The sequence below is a fragment of the Ictalurus punctatus genome, chromosome 6, assembly GCF_001660625.3.
Source record: "Ictalurus punctatus breed USDA103 chromosome 6, Coco_2.0, whole genome shotgun sequence".
Classification (NCBI taxonomy): Eukaryota; Metazoa; Chordata; class Actinopteri; order Siluriformes; family Ictaluridae; genus Ictalurus; species Ictalurus punctatus.
The window spans coordinates 9909242-9932096 of NC_030421.2; the positions used below are offsets into that span (position 1 = coordinate 9909242).

At 39.1% G+C, this 22855-nt stretch overlaps 1 protein-coding gene across 9 annotated transcripts in view; it reads right to left on the bottom strand.

The window, feature by feature from the left end:
* lrch1 (leucine-rich repeats and calponin homology (CH) domain containing 1) overlaps positions 1 to 22855 on the bottom strand; it is an 89357-nt gene that overhangs the window by 65161 nt on the left and 1341 nt on the right. The window lies entirely within an intron of this gene.

The window sequence follows — 22855 nt, forward strand, 5'->3', positions numbered from 1 at the left end:
TAAACCGCGTACTTACCTACTATATAGTAGCCGAGATACATGTATTTCCCGACGCAGCCGTGCTCTCTTATTTGCCGTAAAACAGTTGAGCACTGCCATGTGTGATCGTGTCCTGTCGCAAAATGCGGTGAAAACTCTCACACGAGGTTAATAGTGTGATTAAGGTGTTTACGTGTCTGTAATAGACGTCGATAATGCAACTAAAACAGGAGTACTCCACATGTCTTAATTCGATTTGTGTTTACTTCAAGTATGACCTTAATCGGATTAAGGTAATTAAAAATTTATGTTTACATGGTAGTTTCTTAATCAGAGTATTGTCTTAATCAGGTTAATAATGGATTATTGTTGTCCATGTAAATGTACTGAGTGTTGCAGACGTTCCCACAAATGTGTTGCGCTTGTAGGTTATTTGCTTTCGCCCTTCTGTCCAGTTCATCCCAAACCAGCTCGATGGGGTTTAAGTCTAGAGACTGTTCTGGCCATTCCATGATTTGAAGCCTACCATCTTGTTCTTTTCTTCTAAGGTAGTTCTGACATAGCCTGGAGGTATGGTTTGGGTCATTATCTTGCTGTAGGATGAACCCCTGACCAACTAGGCGTATACCGGTGGCTACTGCATGGCACTGCAAAATGCTGTGGTAGCAGTTTTGATTCAGGGTGCTGTTCACTCTATGCAAGTCACCGACTCTGGATCCAGCAAAAGAGCCCCAGACCATCATGCTTCCTCCTCCATGTTTGACAGTTGGTGCCACACACAGAGGAACCATCCTTTCAAAAACCTTGCGTGATGAACCCAACATTTAAAATTTTGATTCATCTATCCATAAGACCTCCTTCCAGTCTTCAGTAATCCACTGGCGGTGTTTCATGGCCCAGGCACACCTCTTTTTTGATTTTGCCATCTTAGCAATGGCCTTCTTACTGCCACTCGACCTGTCAAATCTGCAACTCGAAGTCTACTCTTCACAGCTGAAATAGAGACTTGCTTACTTCGACCAGTGTTAAACTGTGCTTGAAGCTGTTGTCCTGTGAGCCGCCTACCATGCAAGCTGTTGACTTTCAGAAACTTGTCTTCTGATTCTGTTGTGGCTTTGGGTCTGCCAGACCTCTTCCTGTCAGAGCTTCCTCTAATTTCCAAGTGCATTTTAATGGTGTAGGAAACTGTATTCCCTGAAACCTTGGCTTTCTGTGCAATTTCTCTAAAGGAAAGACCTAGACTTTTAAGGATTATAATGCCCTATCTGTCTTCCTTTGTTAATTGCCTTTTTCTCACCATTATGAGAGCAATATACAATATTGTCCAAATAATGCTTAATAGGGTGTAGTAACAGTCTGTTCCAACACTGATTTTATACAGACAAGGAGTTTGTACTGTAAGTATCAAAAAAAGTTGAGACACTGGTAGGAATTGTTAGGATCAACATTCAAGGCTTAATTTACTTCCATTGCTGCAGAAACGCTGTAAGCTGTTAACCCATTACTTGTTCCCTGAAAAAGGCCTTTTTGCATAACTCTACATACATGTACATTATTATTGAGTTTTTGGTAACTGAAAATTTTTTTTTAAACCTCTGGCAGTTTACTGCTTACCTTTGTACCATTTCAGGTTGTTCACTGGACTTAAACTGCCTAAATTTCACTAAAAACTTGAAAAAAATGGAGGTGTTCTAAAACTTTTGACCAGTAGTGTATAATACAATTATTTCAATAATAATAATAATAATAATAATAATAATAATAACAGCGTTTTGGTTTTGATGATGTCATGATTGGAGGCGTGTTACACCCTTGCCGGCAGATGGCACTGCGGCGCGGCTTTAGAGAGCGTGCATGCACGAGACTGAACTCTAGTATACGGACACGTGCCTTTGTTTTGGTTTTGTTCTCTTCCTGTTCCGGTATTGGTTTATGTTCGAGGGTGTTACATAATTGGTTCCAGCTGTCTGTACTCAAGCGTGATTATGTTGGTTATTGAAACCCCTTGTGTTGCTGTGCACTTCGCGCAGTATTATTCGTATACTTGAATGTGATGGTGAATGCGTTACGCATGCTAAGCAGTCTTACTTTCATGTCCTGCTCACGTTCCATGCCTAGACTTTAGTTCTATGTTTAACCTCGTTAATCTTGTGCAGTGTAGACCGCATGTCCTGTGTTTTGACTGCTGTGTGAAAATAAAGACGTTGATCTGCACCTGCTTCTGCCTCACCTCCCGTTTCGTAACAAGGCGGAGATGCAAGTGCAGATAAAATGTTTAATAATAATGAAAACAAAAACAAAAGAAGCTATGAACATGTGGCAAAACACTAAGGCAAAGAATAACCATGAAACAAAGACCATAAACACAGCAACAGAGACAACGGCAAAGAAAGACAAATGTGAGACAACCTCTGTAGTGCAAACTGTGGCTATAAATAACCGTAAGTGTTTGTGAACAAGAATGAAGTTCAGGTGAGGGTGGTCATGCAACATGATGGTGTCGTGCAGTGGCTGGTGTGAATTATAGACCAAAGTTCCTTCTCTGATATTACATGATAGGTGAAAGACGAGTGTCTTCATAGTGGCAGCGCCAGGACTTGAACCCCTGACCTTCCAATCAATAACCCAGAGCCCGGCAGTGCTGGGGCTTGAACCCCCGACCTTCTGAACAGCAACCCGGAGCCTTAATCGATATTTTCCTGTAGTGCAATTGCATGCCACAAGGAGGCACAGTTCTGTTTTTTTTTTGGTGTGTGTGTGTGTGTGTGTGTGTGTGTGTGTGTGTGTGTGTGTGTGTGTGTGTGTGTGTGTGTGTGTGTGTGTGTGTGTGTGTGTGTGTGTGTGTGTGTGTGTACAGAATAAGAAATCTAAGATTAAGGACACTTCCTGAAGAAGATTTTCAGTGCAACTACAAACAGTTTTGAGGCAACCCATCTCTCCCACTCTCTCTCTCTCTCACTCACACTCACACACACACACACACACACACACACACACACACACACCAGGTGCTATTGTTCCCATAAATATTATTGTGCTTTGGCTGCGATTTTCACTTTGACTGGAAGATCAACAAGGAAGCCTGTCTTACATCATTGTCAGCAAGAACAGGAAAGGCCACATACACACAAACACACACACACACACACATCCTCAAGGATCCATGGTTTAAAAGCCATAATTGGAAATGTAGAGGAACAGCTGGCACTGTACATGCCTAAAGTTGACGTCACTGCTATGATGACAAATAATGAATGCGTCTGTGTGGACGTGAATGTCTGTGTGTATGTGTGTGTGTGTGTGTGTGTGTGTGTGTGTGTGTGTGTGTGCACACGCTCTTTATCCACTTCTTTCAAACTGCATTTTTTTATCCATTTCTTTCAAACAAAAATTAAATTCCGATTCCTCCTTCCACACTCCCACTCACACACGTACTCTTACTCACCCAAACAAACACAAAGCTGGAACAACAAAACACAAACTGCTCTAAAGTCTAAAACACACACAATCATGGAAAAGCATTCACTGAAATACAAAACAAAGTGTGTGTGTGTCTGTGTGTAACTTGTATATTATTTATATTTGTTAAATGGTGGCATTAAGTAATGTGTGTGTGTGTGTGGGGAGGTGTGTGACATGATGAAAGAAGACCTGGTGACCCTTGTCTCAATGTGGTAAGTGTTTCTAGGGAAACAAGAACACAAAGAGATAATATGACAGGCCTACACACGCATACACACACACACACACACACACACACACACACCCACACACACACACCTAAGGAGTACAGCTTGAGAATATGATGCAATAGGACACGTATTAAAAAAAGATACACACAAACGTGCAGCAGATCCATATCCACATAAGAAGTGTGCAACACAAGTAAAACAGAAAAGTAATATTACAACATTACTAATAACTAGTCAACGCATTGCAGTACTCTCTTCACTGTACTTAATGGTGTGTTCCAAGTCATGTCGGAAAGATCCTATTTACGAGTTGAATGCACATAAACGCCACCACAAAGTCGTAATTAGAGGATCAGTGGGAAAGTCGCGATATTCTTTCAGAGTTTCCGAGGTGGGGGAGTGTCAGTAAGAAAATGTGTTGGAATCAAAGGATACAACATCTGTAGCTAGTGGTTTGTTTGTTTTTAATTTGTTGAAATTGAATGTTTACAATAAAACAAGCTAATTTCCTGCACAAAATACGATAGCATTGTACAATTACGATATATGTAACAATAAAGTTGATTACAAATTTTTTTTTAAACACTTGATGCGCATTATTTTTCATGATTTTCTAGAAGTAGAGTGTATGCTGTATTTTTTTGTAATTTATTAAGAGAAGGTACACTGCCATCTCGCTCTGACTAGGTGACTTGAACGCACCTGACGTCGTAATTATGACTTCCCGAACTTCCCAGGATGACTTCAATGGTGGAAATGGGCATTTTCAATCCTTGTGCTATTTTCTTTAGCCACTTCCCATTTTGTGAAGGCCAGCAACCTTTTGCTGCACATCACAGCTATATTCCTTGTTAAGGACTGACTAAGGGAATTTGGCCTATGTGTTTCCTCATATTTATACCCCTGTGAAACAGGAAGTCATGGGTGAACAATTTCCGGTTCAGAGTCACAGAGGTGTACTAAAAAATATAAAATATCAGTTGGAATATATTTCAAATACTTTTTTCTCATTTGAATTCATATTGCCAATAATTATAGCACACCTACCGGATTATTTAACAAAGATATTTTTTGGATAAACCTGTTTTTTGTTTGCAATTGTTTGATATCCATGAGACCAAAATATTTTTGTGAATTCTTTTAACAAAAGATCAAAAGGTTACACAAAAAAGGCAATTTTTCACAGCCTTCTTTGCTCATATTTACCAAGGGTGCCAATATATTAGTAATAGTAGAGGGCACCTTAACTATACCATTTATTTCATTACGCACTTTTTTCACTAAATGAAAACAACACGTTACTGTGTGGCACTTTCACAGGAACAACCACTGTTTTTAAAAACCCGAAAATCTCAATCTCAATTCAATTTTTTACACCTAATTTGCGTCCACAATTTAGCGTACATCTCACTCTGTGCGACAGCCTTTCATCAAAATTGAAACCACAGCATCCGTCTCCGTCCCTTCCACTGCACAAGCAGTGTGCAAACCTTTAGGGCCAGTCCGCATGTACGTGGATGTACGTATATTTTCTGTTTAGAAAAAAAATACATAAATCCAAAAAAAGTTTTGAAAATATCTCCATCCACATTAAAAAGATACAAAAAGGCTGAAATGTTTGAAAAGTGAAAGTGAATCACAAAAACATGATCACATTACAGATCACAAACTAACATGGTCAGCAGCCATGATAAACACATTCACAACACATGCAAAAGCATGGATCACGTACAGGTTGGCCCTTTGATATTAAGAAAGTTTTTTTTTTTTGTAAAGTTGTATTATAGGATAGTAAAAATTGATAGCTGCTTGGAGGTTGCTTAATTAAAATTAGTTAATTACAAAAACAGCTATCAAAACACACTTGTTTATCAAAGTGGAAACTAGATGCTAATCAATATAGAGCGCAGTAATCACCCTTTTTTGCAGCTGTCTTGGTTCCATAAGTATATTTCCCATTAGTTTTTCTACAGATGATTTCAAAAAAGTTAAAACATCTAAAAATTGGGATTGAACCACTGGAGTCACATGGATTACTTTTACGATGCCTTTATGAATTTTTTAGAGCTTGAAAGTTTTGGTTACTGGACTGTAAACGGAGGGACAGGAATCTCTCAGGTTTCATTAAAAATATCTTCATTTGTGTTCCAAAGATGAACGAAACTCTTATGGGTTTGGAACGACATGAGGGTGAGTAACTGATGACAGAATTTAAATTTTTGGGTGAATTATCGCTTTAATATGAGACCTTGTGATGTAATGCCTTGCTCAACCATAACAGTTTTATTGTCAAGCTGATAGATATCTAGATGATTTTAGTTAATGTCATTTAACATCATGCCATGTCATCGCTATTATTAGACTAGGTCATCTAAAACTCTGGCCTTCTGAGAACATCTCAGTCTTCATTGCACAAGAACATGCATATAAAGTAAGATCCAAAAGTCTGAGAAAATAGTGAAAATTTGATTTTTCATTTAAATTTGGAAATAAACAAAAGGTTTAAGAAGGTTGAAATATTTAGACAAAGAAAGTAAATATTCAATATGTTGAATATTTAATATCCAATATTCTGTACTATGTACCATCTCATGCCTAATCTCTTCTGTTGAAGCGTGTTCAGATGACACTCAGCATAACGATGCTCAGACGGAAATAATATTATCTGTAATGAAAATTGTTGTATTAAATTAGAAAATAATTTTCGCTAGTGGTCTCAGAATTTTGGACATATATGACAATGCACATGCATAATCAGCATTTTGCACACAAAAAACAAAACAAAAAAAACAATACTGGATGTCAATGCTGAGAACATTTGATTTACAACTAGGAAAAATGGCTATGGCTACATTACAATAATGTTTTTAACACGCCCTTGTCAACTTCCCCCTGTAATTTCCCCTTAATCTCCTATTTCATCACTGTAGATTTCAGGCTCAGATTTTATCCAAGGCATTGCAATCTGTTACTGTTTCTGTAAACAATATGGAACATGAAACTCTTTATAAATGTATATACTGTACATTATAGAAATTGTGTATAGGTTATATACAGGACATTTGTCGAAAACTTCTATTCAAATTCAGTTTCAAACTCCTGTTTCAATACATGATTCAACTTTCTTACTCATGTATCTCTCAGGTAGTTAGTATGTTAGTATAATATAATTAGCATATTAGCTTGGAATTTTGTAAATGGCAATTGTCTTTATTGTTTTTTTACACATGATTTTTTATCCAATTATGATAAAGTGGCTTGTATCACAAAGTGTTGAAGACAATTCCCCACACAAAGATTATTGCTAGCTCTATTACATTTATACCATAATGGCCTGAGCAATTACAACTAATTTAACCCCGAGACAACAACAAAGCAACATGATGAAGGAGTTGGAGGCATTAGGTATCAAAGTATGAACATCCACTATGGCCTGAAACACTGCCACACAAGGAAGAAGCCCCTGCTCCCTGGCAAGTGACCAGCAGCCTTATGGAGGAGTGTTCTCTGGTCAGATGAAACAAAAATCAAACTGTAATTGACCATAATGATCAGTGCTATGTAAAGAGGATAAAGTGTAAGGCTTTTAATCTGAAGAACACCATCCCAAGTGTAAAGCATGGGGGTGGAAGCATCATGGGACATGGGACTGGTGCACTTCAGAAAATAGATGGCATCATGAGGAAAGAGGATTGTCTCGAAATACTGAAGCAAACGCTCAAGACATCAGCCAGAAATTCAAGCCTGGTCGCAGGGTTCGCCAGCAAGACAATTATTCTAATCATACCTCCAAAGTTGTGACTAAATGGTTTAAAGACAACAAAGTGAAACTACTGAAGTGGCCATCACAAAGCAATGACCTGAATCCCAAAGAAAATGTATGGACTGAACTGAAAAAGTGTGTTTATCCATTATCGAAAGAAAAACATCATATAAATCTACAAGGATGGACTCCAAAAAGGAAGCCTTGGAAACTCCACTGCAGGAATACATGCTGCCAAGAGTCCACCGTGTGACGTAGGTGATACACATTTCCGAGTCATGAGGGGAAGTTCCTGAGGGTGTTAAAAACAGTACTGGAATGGATATATACATTCCTTTTGAGCAAACACACACACACACACACAGGCACACAGTGAGAGAGAGAGAGAGAGAGAGACGTAGGGAAGGTTTTTTAAAATCCCGCCTTTTAAAATTCCTGTGGGACAATAAGTAATTCCTTTGGAAGTGCTGTCTCTCTCTCTCTCTCTCATCTGTCCCTTTATTCTTTTCCTCATCCCTTTTGTCTTTCTGTCATCCCTTTTCCATCCCTTAAGTCTCTCTCTTTTTCATCACTGGTTCTCTTTCTCATCCCTCGTGTACCTCACTCTCTTGCTCTTTCTCTCTCTTTCTCTCTCTCTCATCCTACCCATCTCACTTTTTATCCTGCTGTTTTCCCCTCCTTCTTTCTCTCTCTTTCTTGTTTCTCTCACTCTGTTTCTGTCTTACTCCTCCACAAAACTGAGCTTCAACAAAATGACACAGAAATGAACAAACATGAAATGAACAGCTCATTCACCCCTACCGCCCACACACACACAAAAACCAAGAAATATATCTGCCAGTCATTAGGTAATAGCAAAGATTTGTCTTTCGCTCTTTCTGTTACACACACACACACACACACACACACACATACACAAACAGTGAGCAATTACGACAGTACAATTATTCCAGCAACTCACTCGTAGCCTCCAACATCACAGCTGGAGTGGGCATGCTGAAGAATGTGGTGCGTCAGCACACACGCACACACACACACACACCAGGCATGATCATATCCCTGTTTTGGAACTGCTATAAACCTTAGCCACAGGATGAAGCTCCACCCAGAAAGAAAGGGATAATGACAGAGCATGTATGTGTGTGTGTGTGTGTGTGTGTGTCTGTGTGCATGTGTGTATGTGTCTTTGAGTGTTTGTGTATTTGTATGTGTGTGCATGTGTGTAAGTGTCTGTGTGTGTGTGCGTATATATGTGTTCTCATCTCTGCTTCAGAGGTCTTTAATGCAACAAGAAGGGTTAATCTGATAAGAAACTGCATCATACATATCATATCATGGAAAACGTATCATATCAAAATCGTACAGAATTCTGCGTATCGTTACACACCTAAAATCAGTCATTTATGTTACATCTGCTCTTGCAGAGAATGACTCCACACCTTCTGGGTTTGGAAATTCAGCTGTACTGTGGTATAGAAGAGAATTATATAATAAGCCCTTACTGCACACTGTCTCTGAAACGCACAGCACATCAACACTTTCTGGATATTTGTGCTCATTACAGCGCTGTGCCAGTCACCTTTAGTATCACTAACACGGAACAGATTATTTGTGGACTGACGCAGATGATATTAACCATGCTTACTTCCTAATAAGCACAGCTGATATGACTAAATGTCCTCACAAGCATAAGAATAGCTGACAGTTTTGATCATGTGGGGACATTTGGATGGTCCCCACAAAGAAAACAGCTTTTATTTAGAAAAAAAACTAATACAGACAAATAGTCACAAATGTGTGTGAGTTTGTGAGTATGTACCGATTAGTTTTCGGTCCTCTTTTAGCCCATTACCATAGAAACTCCACATTACCATAGGGACCACACATACACACACACACATACTCCCACACACTAGCACACTCCCACATTCATCTGAACAAAATTTTTTTTACCTAATTTGAATGTGTTTTATAGAAACAATCAAAAGCAACAGATAATCCCTCTGATAAACATAATAACTTATTACCCCTATCCACCCCCAGAATTCCGTACTCTGAGTGTGTGTGTGGGTGTGTGGGTGTGTTTGCATGCTGTGCTTTATGTCTGGGATTAGTCTTGTAATCTGCGCCGGCTGTACCACAAATACAAGATAAACTAGACCGGTACATTTCCTGAAGAAAATGTGAGTGGTGCTTGACGCGACGAAGGGTGTAGGGCGTCGATAGGGCGTCGATACTTTCGAGAGCCAGACAGATCGGGCGCCGGCACTGTTAGAGCCGGCCATGTAGTGCGCCAGTACTTTTTAGAGCCGACCATCAAGGGCGCCAGTACTTTTGAGAGCTGGCCGTGCGGGGTGCCAATACTTTTGAGCGCCGGCCAGATAGGGTGCCAATACTTCTGAGAGCCGAACAGATCACGTGCCAATACATTTTAGAGCTGAATGTGTACGGAGGCAAAACGTTTAGAGCTTTCTCTTTAGAGGGCCAATACATTCGCAACTCAATGCAAGTCTATGGGAAATTTTCTGAATTTGAGCTTCCGTAGCGAGAATTCTGGCATTCCGATCACTTATAAAAGTCATAGCACACCTCTCCTCAATAAGCCGATCGATTTGACACCTCACCTGTCAATATCCAAAAAAAACAGTGCATGACTAATTACGCACCGTTAAAAAAGTGAAAGAAGAATAATAATCGTTATAATAATAATAAGTATGCCGAATAACAATAGTGGTGCAAGCACCACTAATAACACATTGTAACACATCAGAAAAACAGAAGCAGAGAGAGAGAGAGAAGGAAAGAGAGAGAAGCTGTTTACATGCAAACAAATGAAACCACCACAAAAGAGGTGAAAAAGTTATTTCCATCAGATCTGTATATAGACACTCTTGCACATAGCCTCTTTTTAACCCCGATTGGCAATGTTATCATGTGATAATATCATATCACATAAGCAAGTAGGCAGTTACCTGTGACACAAAAATATGAACACTTTATATGCTAAATAATTTACTATGTAAAAGTTTAAAACTAATGATGAGTTGTCATCTTCATGCTGTAATTGCAGCGCTGCTACAAACACTGATTTCCTGACCGGAACCAGGCTCAGGAAACACATCTCAGCCTCTCTGACCCTGAACACCAGAGTGCCACAAGGATGTACGCTCTCCCCTCTGCTCCACTTTCTACACCAAGGACTGCACCTCCAAAGACCTGTAGCTGAAGTGTCTTGAGTGAGTTGAATACACCAGAGCAACCAGTTCTGGTGCAGCAAGACTGCAAGAATGAATTGAGATGAAGAAGCAAAGATGCAGCTGCTTTTGCTATCTTTAGCCATGTTTTTACTGGTTAACTCAAACTCATATAGTAAATTAAAGCTGAAAACATCATTTTCGGGGGCCAAGCACCCATACTCGGTGAGCCGCACATTTACAGATGTGTCATAATTGTTGCATAAACAATCACAGAAAACCGGAACCAAAACTATAGGCAAAGAATGATTTGTAGTTTCACGCATTTGCCAGTCGGTTATGAGAGAACAGTTTTGTATATCAGAGTTCCATTGATAACTTTTATTTTGACTGGTTTCAAGATGATGTCAGCCAAATTTGGTGACGATTGGACAAAATTTGTAGGTGGAGTAGCAAAAAAGGCAGTTAGATGGAAGCATTTTTGGCATGTTGTTGTTACTTTTCAGCATTAGGTGGAGCTGACATGAAATATGTTGCATAGCCTCAAGTCATGGTCCATAAGAAGTTTTGTGTCAGTGTGCAAAGTCTTTGCTGAGATACAGCCTCACTTCCTGTTTGACAGCTTTGATGTCAGATTCGTTGGCTCATTATGGAAAAACCATTTGGAGCATTCAAAATTCTTTATATAACTTCTGTGAGGCTTACTCTGAAGATGACGTGTGCCAAATTTGGTGATGATTGGACAAAATTTGTAGGAGGAGTAGTGGAAAAAAACATTTTTGACAAAATCCAACATGGCAGAAAATCTAAATAAACAGAAATGAAGTTGTCATGCATGGAACTCATCTTGACCCAGGGAAATGGCTTTTAAATTTTGCACACAATGTTTAAAAGTTATGACCATAAACATACTTCCAAATTAGGCCCAAATTTGACTCGAAGGTGGTGCTAGATTGTTTTTAGTACTGGGCCAAAATTTGGTCAGAATGTTCCTTAGACCCTCCCCAATCAGTGTGGCAAATTTTAAAATTTTTTCCCAAACGGTTTTATGGGCTGCCATAGACAGCCTAACCAGAAGAAGAAGCAAACGAAGAAGAAGAAGAAAAGGTAGAATAACAACAGGGTGCCTATGCACCTTCGGTGCTTGGACCCCTAATAATACTGAGTTCAGTTTTGAGTAAGTTAAGGGAATAAAACAGGCAATTGTGGAAAAGGACATGATCCATGAATTAACAGATGCAAACATGGATCATGTTAGGTTGGTTTGTAAGGCACTACATTTTGGGACCTTTTTTGTAAAGAAAAGCTCCCATATCTGAGTACACCATCCCAGAAAATATGCGGGTCTTGGATCTAGCTTTGCAAGCATGGACCGAGCACTAGTCAATCCTCAATTAGCACAGCATTTGCCAGTGGTAAAAATATGACAGCGCACAGTGGTCACAATTTTATAGCCCATGCCATCTGTCTTAGTCTAATGCTTAGACTTTCCTCAGACAGTATGTCACACACGCGTAAAGGTGAAAAAAATTGCTCTACTGTAGCGTGATGGTGGTCATAATCCACTATTTTCAATATCTTTGCTTAATAACAGTAATAAAAATATATTACAGGTTAATATTAAGCTGTCCTAATAAGCTAACTATATGTGAAGTGGCCGATCAATGTAGCAGCTTTTAAAAAGCACTGCAACCAGCGTTTTTTTGTTTGTTTGTTTTTCTCTCGTCATGATTACAGTGGATGTGTCATGTTGTGAAGGTTACAATGTGCTGTGGTGTGAGACGTTTTGTTTTTTGTTTTTCATATCAAGGCAAAACATGCTTTACCAAGCAAAACACTACTGGTTCTTTTGCTCCATGCACCAAGGTCGATTATCACTTGTCAAACATGGGCAATTACATTGTCCTAACGCCCAGGTCTAGCCAGGAGGAAACTGGAGAACCAGAAGAAAACCCAACCTAACACAGAGGAAACATTCTACACAGACAGTCACCCAAACTCAGGAGCAAACCTGGAACCCTTGAGCTATGATAATAAATACTTCCTAAACACCGGTATGTTAACTAATGGTAATGGTACGGTAACTAATAAAAACAGAAAATATTATTCTGTGTTTTAATGAGACAATTCTGTGTTTTAATGAGACAAACTCCTAAAAAGCAAAATTGCACATTGCAAATTTCATAAGTACACAAAGCACACACTGAAGCTCGCTAAGTCTTTCACGCCAGACTTTACCACACACCAGACGCTACTACACTCTGCCATGTATGTTTGTGTGTGTGTGTGTGTGTGTGTTTCTAAAAAGCCAGACTCTGAATCACTTACCCAATCAAGCATGAAATACACCATTATACTGAAGTTAAGTTCATTAAGTAAGCTTTTATCACAATGTTTGACATCAATCTTCTGAAGATGACATCATCAAAATAGCACTCACCAAAAACATATTCATGGAGAGCCTGGAAAATGCACTAAAAAATGAACGGCAACAAATACTGACCTACAAACAGCTACCTAATAGCAACAGCACAACAAACACGGACGAACATTCATAGTCTATAAAATTTTTATTATTGTAACATGTTGTGGCTGCACCATGTGGACAAAATGTCACACCGTGTTTTTAATTTTCCCATATTATATGCTGTGAGATATATGAACCCCACTGATGAAGTCTCTGTGGCCTATGAACTAAAATTATTTGCTGTTACATTTAACAATAAGCCCTGCGATGGTTGGCACCCTGTCCAGGGTGTACCCCGCCTCGTGCCCGATGCTCCCTGGGATAGGCTCCAGGTTTCCCCGTGACCCTGAAAAGGATTAAGCGGTATAGAGGATGGTTGGATGGATTTAACAAGAACTGAAATAATTTTAGTTTGTTGTAAGGATCAATACCAATAAAAATCATAAAAATTGCTCTGTTACCACATGTTAATGCTGTGTAACATGTAATTCCCAATCTTCAGGAAAAGCTGAAGAAAACATCAAAATGGCTGCTCACAGCATCAGAAGTAAACACAGCAGCACTGTATATAATATCTGCATTAGTCAGTCAACATTTGTTAAATATATTACACTGACTACATGGTTTGCTGTTTCAAGGAATATACATCGCTCATTACAGTTAACTGGCTAGCTTGTTGTTAACAAAACAGGAGGTGTCTATGGGGTTTCTTCCCTCTTCGTATGCCGAATCTGACCTGGGAATTACCAGTTATGAGGTACTTATGAGGTAAGATAAATGTAGCATTAGTATGTCATGTAAGCCTAGCATACATTATTATATGAACAGACAGCATGAAATCACAGAGATCTAGACATATTTTTTATGATTAATGATGGAAATCAAAGAAAAGCATACAAAATGCGCTCTGTGAAAATATCAAGGGAATGAAATACACTATCTTCCTACAGTACAAGTAACCTGAGGAGTTTATTATGTAAGGAGTTCATTACTAGCAGCACACAGCAGTTATGATGCAGGCTTGTTGAGAAAAATGTCTATAGACAACGCTAGAGGAGTGAAAGTAACAGCTCTTACCCAATAGTAAGAGCTATCAGTCACTAACAATGCTAACTAATGTAGCTAAGGCACATCATTTCAAATTAGAGCGGCAACAACTAATTGATAAAATCGAAAATAATCGATTATGAAAATCGTTGTCAACAAATCTCATTATCGATTAGTTGGTCTGCGTGCGGTACATTTACTCACTTCGTTACTTCTTTTCTGAAAACATGCTTTGGAGAGCAAATACTAAAATTGTGTCCCAAATGACGTACTATACACTTACATTATGCACTCTACCGTCTAGTGTTTCTGCGGACCCTTAGTGGTCAGTGGTGTAATTGCAGGGGGTCCGTAGGAAAGTTTTTAATATGTTTAAGTTATATATATATATATATATATATATATATATATATATATATATATATATATATATATATATATATATATATATATATATATATATATATATATATATATATATATATATATATATATATATATATATATAAAGTTTTTGTATTATGCATTATTTTTCATGGCTGCACAAATAAGCACCGATATTAAACTACAGTCCTAAATTAATAATAAAATCTCACTTTCACTGCTCCTCATGGTTTACCAGATGTTACTCACATATTGTTAGACATATTGTTTTACTTATGTTTGATTTGTTCTTAGCGTTGTAATTACACATTACAGGTCTTACTCGTGCTACACTGCTTATCACCGCGTCTACATTGTGAGTGAGGAGCAACACGGCCTCGTTACTAATAGATCACTCCCATTATAATAAACAACAGAATTTACTCTGCAATCATAAATAATATAATAACAATAAACTTGATTTAAACTGTACCTCTTAAGCAACTCGTACCCATTTCCCCAACCCCTTGCACACAGTGGAGCATTTTGGATATAAACATAAGTTTGTGCCCATGCATCACTTTTGTGCTTCCGTGCTACACAAGCTCCACTTTGTAAAGTTTACAGGTTACATTCTTCTACACTACATATAATATAAAATGCTCCCCTGCCTTAGAGGACTTGGGTCGCACACTTTTTTCCTCTGTCACCAGACGATTACGCCTCCGTCTGATGGTGACTGTGGTCATGTTGAGCATAAAAGGTAACATTGACTCTGGGTATTCTGCTAAAGTTAGCGGCATCGCATTATGTGCGTTTGATGTCATGTGCCATCGTCTAGCTTATGCTTCCATTTAGTAAAAAATGCCCGTGTTCCATTTGAGATGATACTATCCTTCTAAAATTCACACACTTGACGGCAAAGCACATAGTGCATAGTGTAAGTGCATAGTACTATATGTCATCTGGGACAAAACTTTGGTCTGTACTCTCCGATGCGTGTTTTTGGAAGGGCAGTAAGGCCATGCACAGACCAACTAATTGATAATGAGATTCGTTGACAATGATTTTCATAATCGATTACTATCGATTTTATTCATTATTTGTTGCAGCTCTAGTCAATTGATCATAATAACTAAGTATATACAAGAAAATTTCATTATTTTTGATAAGTCATTTAACTTATATATATTTATTCTTTGCTTAGCTCACTGTGTGAACTTCACTGGATGTAAACTTACCCACTGCGTGCATGAACACGCATTAACACATATGTTACATATGTTCGCGTGTGTACACACAGACACACAGACACACACACACGGAGGCAGGATGTCAGCTCCTCCCATGTTCATTGTGTTGCCCTACAAGAGAAATGACCATTTCCTATAACTGTAACACACACACACACACATTTATACATACTTCTCTATAACCACCCATACCTTGACCTCCTTGCTCTATTTGCAACACAGACTCACCGAGCACTTTATTAGGAACACCTGTACACCTACGCATTCATGCAATTATCTCATCAGCCAACTCTCTCTGATCTCAGTGATTTTGACCGTGGAATGATTATTGGTGCTAGATGGCCTTGTTCGAATGGCCAGACTGGTTCGAGCTGACAGAAAGGCTACAGTAACTCAGATAACCACTCTGTACAATTGTGGTGAGCAGAAAAGCATCACATCACATCAGAATGCACAAAAATCGAACCTTGAGGCAGATGGGGTACAACAGCAGAAGACCACATATGGTTCCACTCCTGTCAGCCAAAAGCAGAAAGCTGAGGCTGCAGTGGGCACAGGCTCCTCAAAACTGGACAGTTGAAGACTGGAAAAATGTAGCCTGGTCTGATGAATCTCGATTTCTACTGAGGCATACACATGGTAGGGTCAGAATTCGGCACCAAAAGCATGAGTCCATGGACCCAACCTGCTTTGTGTCAACCGTCCAGGCTGGTGGAAGTGGTGTAATGGTGTGGGGAATGTTTTCTTGTTGTGGGGAATGTTTTCCTATTAATACCAATAAATCATCGCTTGAATGCAACAGCATATTTGAGTATTGTTGCTGAGCATGTGCATCCCTTCATGGCCACAATTTACCATCTTCCAATGGCTATTTACAGCATGATAATGCACCATGTCACAAAGCAACAGTCGTCTCAAACTGGTTTCATGAACATGACGAGTTCAATGTTCTTCAGTGGCCTTCCCAGTCACCAGATCCAATAGAACACCTTTGGGATGTGGTAGGACGGGAGATTCACAGCATGAAAGTGCACCTGAAAAATCTGCAGGAATTGTGTGATGCAATCATGTCAACATGGACCAGAATAATGACCTAAGGGATCGTTTCCAACATCTTGTGGAATCCGTGTCATGAAGAATTGAGGCTGTTTAAAGAGCAAAGGGAGGCCCTACCCATTACCAGTACAGTGTTCTTAATAAAGTGTCCGGTGAGTGTATATACACCTGACATCTGATGGATTTTTGGAAAAATACATCAGATATCACTGTAGTCAAATTTAAACAGTCAAAAATGATTGATACGTACATTTATATTTTCTACTCTTGCTTTCTGTAAAGGCTGTGTTGTGTAAAGAGCCAGTTTAACACATACAGCAGTAAATATGCCTAAAGATGCCTAAAACTGTGTGTGTGTTTCACACTTATCAGATTTTTCGATTCAGTTTGGCTGTGAAAATGTCCACGATGGTCTTGCGCCATCACACCAACACCAAAACAGAGAACAGTGCTTACACACTTCGTGCAGATGACAGCGAACAAAATGTTTACATGCTCATGATTAGGGATGTTACGAGAACCAATACTTCGGTACCAAGTCGGTACCAACATTCTTAAAACATGACAGTACTTATTTTTCTGCAGTAGTGTTAGCACCATTTGTAACGAAAGTACCAAAAGTACCGTGCTTGCGATTCTTCCGGACCTGAAGGGGGCAGCAAATACGCGCAAGTGTTTTAGTCAGTCCACAAGTGGTGAAGAAGAAGAGGAACACCTACAAGCACACGGGAAAAACTACAGAAGTTTAGCTTAGCTTAACAAGTTTACCTCCGACCCGACTCGTTGAGAGAAAAGCAATATCAGTTTCCGGTGTGCAACCGATGCTATCGTTCATTTCAAACAAAGCGAGGAAACACCTGGAATTTGGCGAAGCACCTGAAAGACGGTCCTATATTATATTTGTTTGAAGCAGCTCACATTGTGGCCGTGAAACCAGCTAACGTTATGCTCCATTTAATGTTAGCGATAGCCAGCTATTTGTTAAAGACGCTAACGCATTGCAATGTTATAAACTACCTCCTAATGGGCCACCATGCATCGCCATTCAGCCCGTGTCCGGTCAGCAAAATGTAGCCTAATGTTACTAATAATTATTCACGTTCATGCTTTTAATAAATCGTTTTGGCGTGCCACCATATCAGTGAATTTAAACTAACGCTTGCATTCAGAGTATAAGGTGTGTGTGTGTGTGTGCGTCTGTGTGTGCGCGCGCACGTTTAGGAGTGCACCTCTGGAGACTCATTGTCAGACAGTGTTTGATAACTAAAATACCCTCTCCCTCTCTCCCCCCCCCTCTCTCTCTCTTTGCCAGTATCAGCCAGAGGAGGATGTCCTCCAGGAGTTTTTTTATTTTATTTTTTTTATTTTATTTTTATACCACACCACGGTATCGACTTTGGTATCGAGTATCGTATACTTTTGGTGGTATTGGTACCGACTACTAGATTTTTGGTATCGTGACATCCCTACTCATGATAATCATTTCCCATTGTAAGCTTAAGTGTCACTTAACTCATTATCAAGGAAACGCAGAGATGGCATCAGAGTTATTATGTCTATTCTATAGTTATTAAAATATGACATTTGACACTGTGTGTCTGTTTTTACTGGATGTTTCTTTTGTCAGCATATCCACACATTTATGAAGCACTTCTAAGCTTCACTAAAGATTGTTAGTTTTGTGAAGCTGGTCTTTCACTTTCACAAAAAAAAGCACTCACTGGCTCAGACCTGTGAATCAGACACTTTGCAGAAACGTACCAAAGGAACTGAAAAGAAACAGCAAGTTGGGATTAGAGAAATGAGGATCCTGTGAGCAAGGAAGATATTTTCCCCATAGGCCAAGTGTTAAAATGCTGAAGGCCAAAAGACACAGGACATGTTACATGTCTCACTGCGCATCACGTCAAGACATTTTGTAATTCTATTTTATCAAGAGTTTCAATCCACACTGATCGGATGCATGTTATAGACACGTCACACTGAAGCACACACCCCACACTGCGCTTGTTTTACACTCCCTTTTAATTAAGTGAAGGTAAAATCAGTAGAAATCCATTGCAATTTCCAAAAAAAAATTCTGTACACTGTACACAATGTATACAACGGCTTTGTACTTAAAGTTTGCGTATGGCTACACACAAAGTAGGCTTAATGGATATGGCTGAGAGGGAGGGAAGTGGTTGCAAACAACATTACACTGTTCATATCTCTCTCAAAATGCAGACTTACTAAATGAACGCTGGAGGTGACCGATTAAAATCACAGTGTGCAGTTGCTGTTTGTACTTCCAGGAGCTCATATGAAAAGGACGGCTCAGACACCTCTAGCCTCTACTGTGAAAATGCAGTCATGCTTGCAAGTCAGGTGGTAATTAAGCACATTAACGGGATGTTTTTAAAATGTCCCACGCTCCCACCTGACTTGCAAGCCTTATTGCATTTGTAGACAAGAAGAAAAGTTAGGTTTATTTCATGAGCATGATCTAATAAGTCTAACCATATACCATGAATTAAAATTATTTAATACATACTATACCTGGACACCTGACCATCACAATAATATGTGCTTGTTGAACAGATTTATTCCCCGTTTGCTGTTATAATAAGCAGCACTCTAATACACTCCATCACAGTCTAACACACTCTAATACACTCCATCACAGTCTAACACACGCTAATACACTCCATCACAGTCTAACATGCTCTAATACACTCCATAAACAGTCTAACACATTCTAATACACTCCATCACAGCCTAACACCCTCTCTAATACACTCTAACACAGTCTTAAACACTCTCTAATACACTCCAACACAGTCTAACACCCTCTATGATACACTCCATCACAGTCTGACAAACTGTCTGATACACTCCAACACAGTCTAACACACACTCTGATACAATCCAATAGTCTAACATACTCTCTAATACACTACAACACAGTCTACCACACTTTCTGACACACTCCAACACAGTCTAACACATACTATAATATACTCCATCACAGTCTAACACTGTCTGATATACTCCAACAAGGTCTAACACACTCTCTAATACACTTCCACACAGGCTAACCCACTCTTTGATACACTCCAACAGTCTAACACACTCTCTGATACACTCCAACACAATCTAGTACACTCTAATATGCTGTTAATACACTCCTAAATTAGGTGTGTTCAGAATAAATACTTTGCTACACAATCTAGTACACTCTAATATGCTGTTAATACACTCCTAAATTAGGTGTGTTCAGAATAAATACTTTGCTATGCAGTGTAGGATCATCTGGAAAACATTCATCCAACACACCCTAACACACTCACCTAACACACTCTCTAATACACTCCAACACAGTCTAACACACTCTCTAATACACTCCAACACAGTCTAACACACTGTCTAATACACTCCAACACAGTCTAACACGCTGTCTAATACCCTCCAACACAGTTTAACACACTCTCTAATACACTTCCACACAGGCTAACACCCTCTCTAATACACTTCCACACAGTCTAACACACTCTCTAATACACTCCAACACAGTCTAACACCCTCTCTAATACACTCCAACACAGTCTAACACGCTGTCTAATACACTCCAACACAGTCTAACACACTCTCTAATACACTTCCACACAGGCTAACCCACTCTCTGATACACTCCAACTGTCTAACACACTCTCTGATACACTCCAACACAATCTAGTACACTCTGATATGCTGTTAATACACTCCTAAATTAGATGTGTTCAGAATAAATACTTTGCTACACAATCTAGTACACTCTAATATGCTGTTAATACACTCCTAAATTAGGTGTGTTCAGAATAAATACTTTGCTATGCGGTGTAGGATCATCTGGAAAACATTCATCCAACACACCCTAACACACTCATCTAACACACTCTCTAATACACTCCAACACAGTCTAAAACACTCTCTAACACTCCATCACAGCCTAACACACCCTCTAATACACTCCAACACAGTCTGGCACACACTCTAATACACTCCAACACCATCTAACACACTCTCTAATACACTCCAACACTGTCTAACACACTCTCTAATACACTCCATCACAGTCTAACACTGTCTGATACACTTCAACACAGTCTAACACACTGTCTAATACACTCCAACACAGTCTAACACACTCTCTAATACACTCCAACACAGTCTAACACACTGTCTAATACACTCCAACACAGTCTAACACGCTGTCTAATACACTCCAACACAGTCTAACACCTTCTCTAATACACTCCAACACAGTCTAATACACACTCTCTAATACACTCCATCACAGTCTAACACACTCTCTAATAGGGATGTCACGATACCAAAAATCTAGTAGTCGGTACCAATACCACCAAAAGTACATGATACTCGATACCAAACTCAATAACACAGTGTGGTATAAAAAAAAAATGTAAATTTTTTTTTATTAAAAAGTCCCTGGAGGACACCCTCCTCTGGCTGATACTGGGGGGGGGGGGGGGGGGGGGGGGGGGGAATGGGGGGGGGGTTTAGTTATCAAACACTGTCGGACAATGACAAATAAAACAGTGCTAAGTGCTAATAACGTGCTAAGGTGCACTCCTAAACGCATACACACACACACACACACACACACACCTTATACTCTGAATGCAAGTATTAGTTTAAATTCACTGATATGGTGGCAGGCTAAAAAGATTTATTAAAAGCATTAACATTTCAATAATTATTTGTGACATTAGGCTACATTTAGCTGATATGACACAGGCTGAATGGTGATGCATGGTGGTCCATTAGGAGGTAGTTTATAACATTGCAATGCGTTAGCGCCGTTAACAAATAACTGCCGATCGCAAACATTACATGGAGCATAACATTAGCTGGTTTCACGGCCACAGTGCCAGCTGCCTCAAACAAATATAATATATAGGGCCCGTTTTTCAGGTGCTTCGAAAAAACAAAAAATACTTTGCTATACAGTGTAGGATCATCTGGAAAGCACGCATTCAACACACCCTAACACACTCACTAGTTGCTGTATCATTATTTGTCTTTATGAAGGGTGTGTTAATGAGCTGATGAACTGATGTCATGGATATTAAATCAAGAAAAATTCCATGTTGGAGTGAAGAGTAAATTAAGTACAATCAATAACTAAGCTACAAAGCAGAGAATTCAGATGCAAACATACCCTAAACCTTAAAACATTACTGAGTATTGGTACGGGACCAAAGAAGCCTAAAAGCCTGGAACAGTATTGGGTCAAACTTGACAAATTTTCTGATCCAGTACACTGACACATACATGGGTGCCACAGAGAAGCAATTCACTACACCAATTTAGAAATAGGTCACCCCAAAGTTTAGCTCCAAACACATATCTTGGATGTATTTTACTAATAGGCACTGAAAAATGTCAAGCTCTACTTGATTTCATTGTAGTGCTTCCTTTAACATTATGAACTATAGAGGTGGTACGTAGCTGATATAGTAATGTAATTATGTTGCTGTCCATTTACTCTAATTGACAAATCAGATACTCTATAAAAACATACGGTATATTAACTAGGCATTGTAATGCCTTAGTGTGCTCTTACCATCCCATGTCTTAGAACCTGGACAAGCCACTGGTGTGATGTCAACTGACAACCCGGCCAAACAGGACACCAATTACTGTGAACGCACGCCTTTAATGTTTTACATTAACCTACCATCATTTAAGCAACACACAGAATGGGGGACGTCATTATGAGATTAGTATCGGGTATCATCCAATACTCTGAGCTCATACCGTATTGTAGAAAAAATATGAACTCAACAAGTCCCTAACTCTAACACAAAATCTTAAAAATAATCCAACTTACTTACACGTTAGTCTTTAATGTTAAACCACTGCAGAAAAATTTTCTATTCAGACAGACAGAACACAATGAGCGGGACTAAAATTTGATTTTTAATCCTGTAAAACCATGAAACTACCAAAGTGAAACCAAATGTGTAATCTGTGAGATGAGGGGATTTCCAATGCTATCA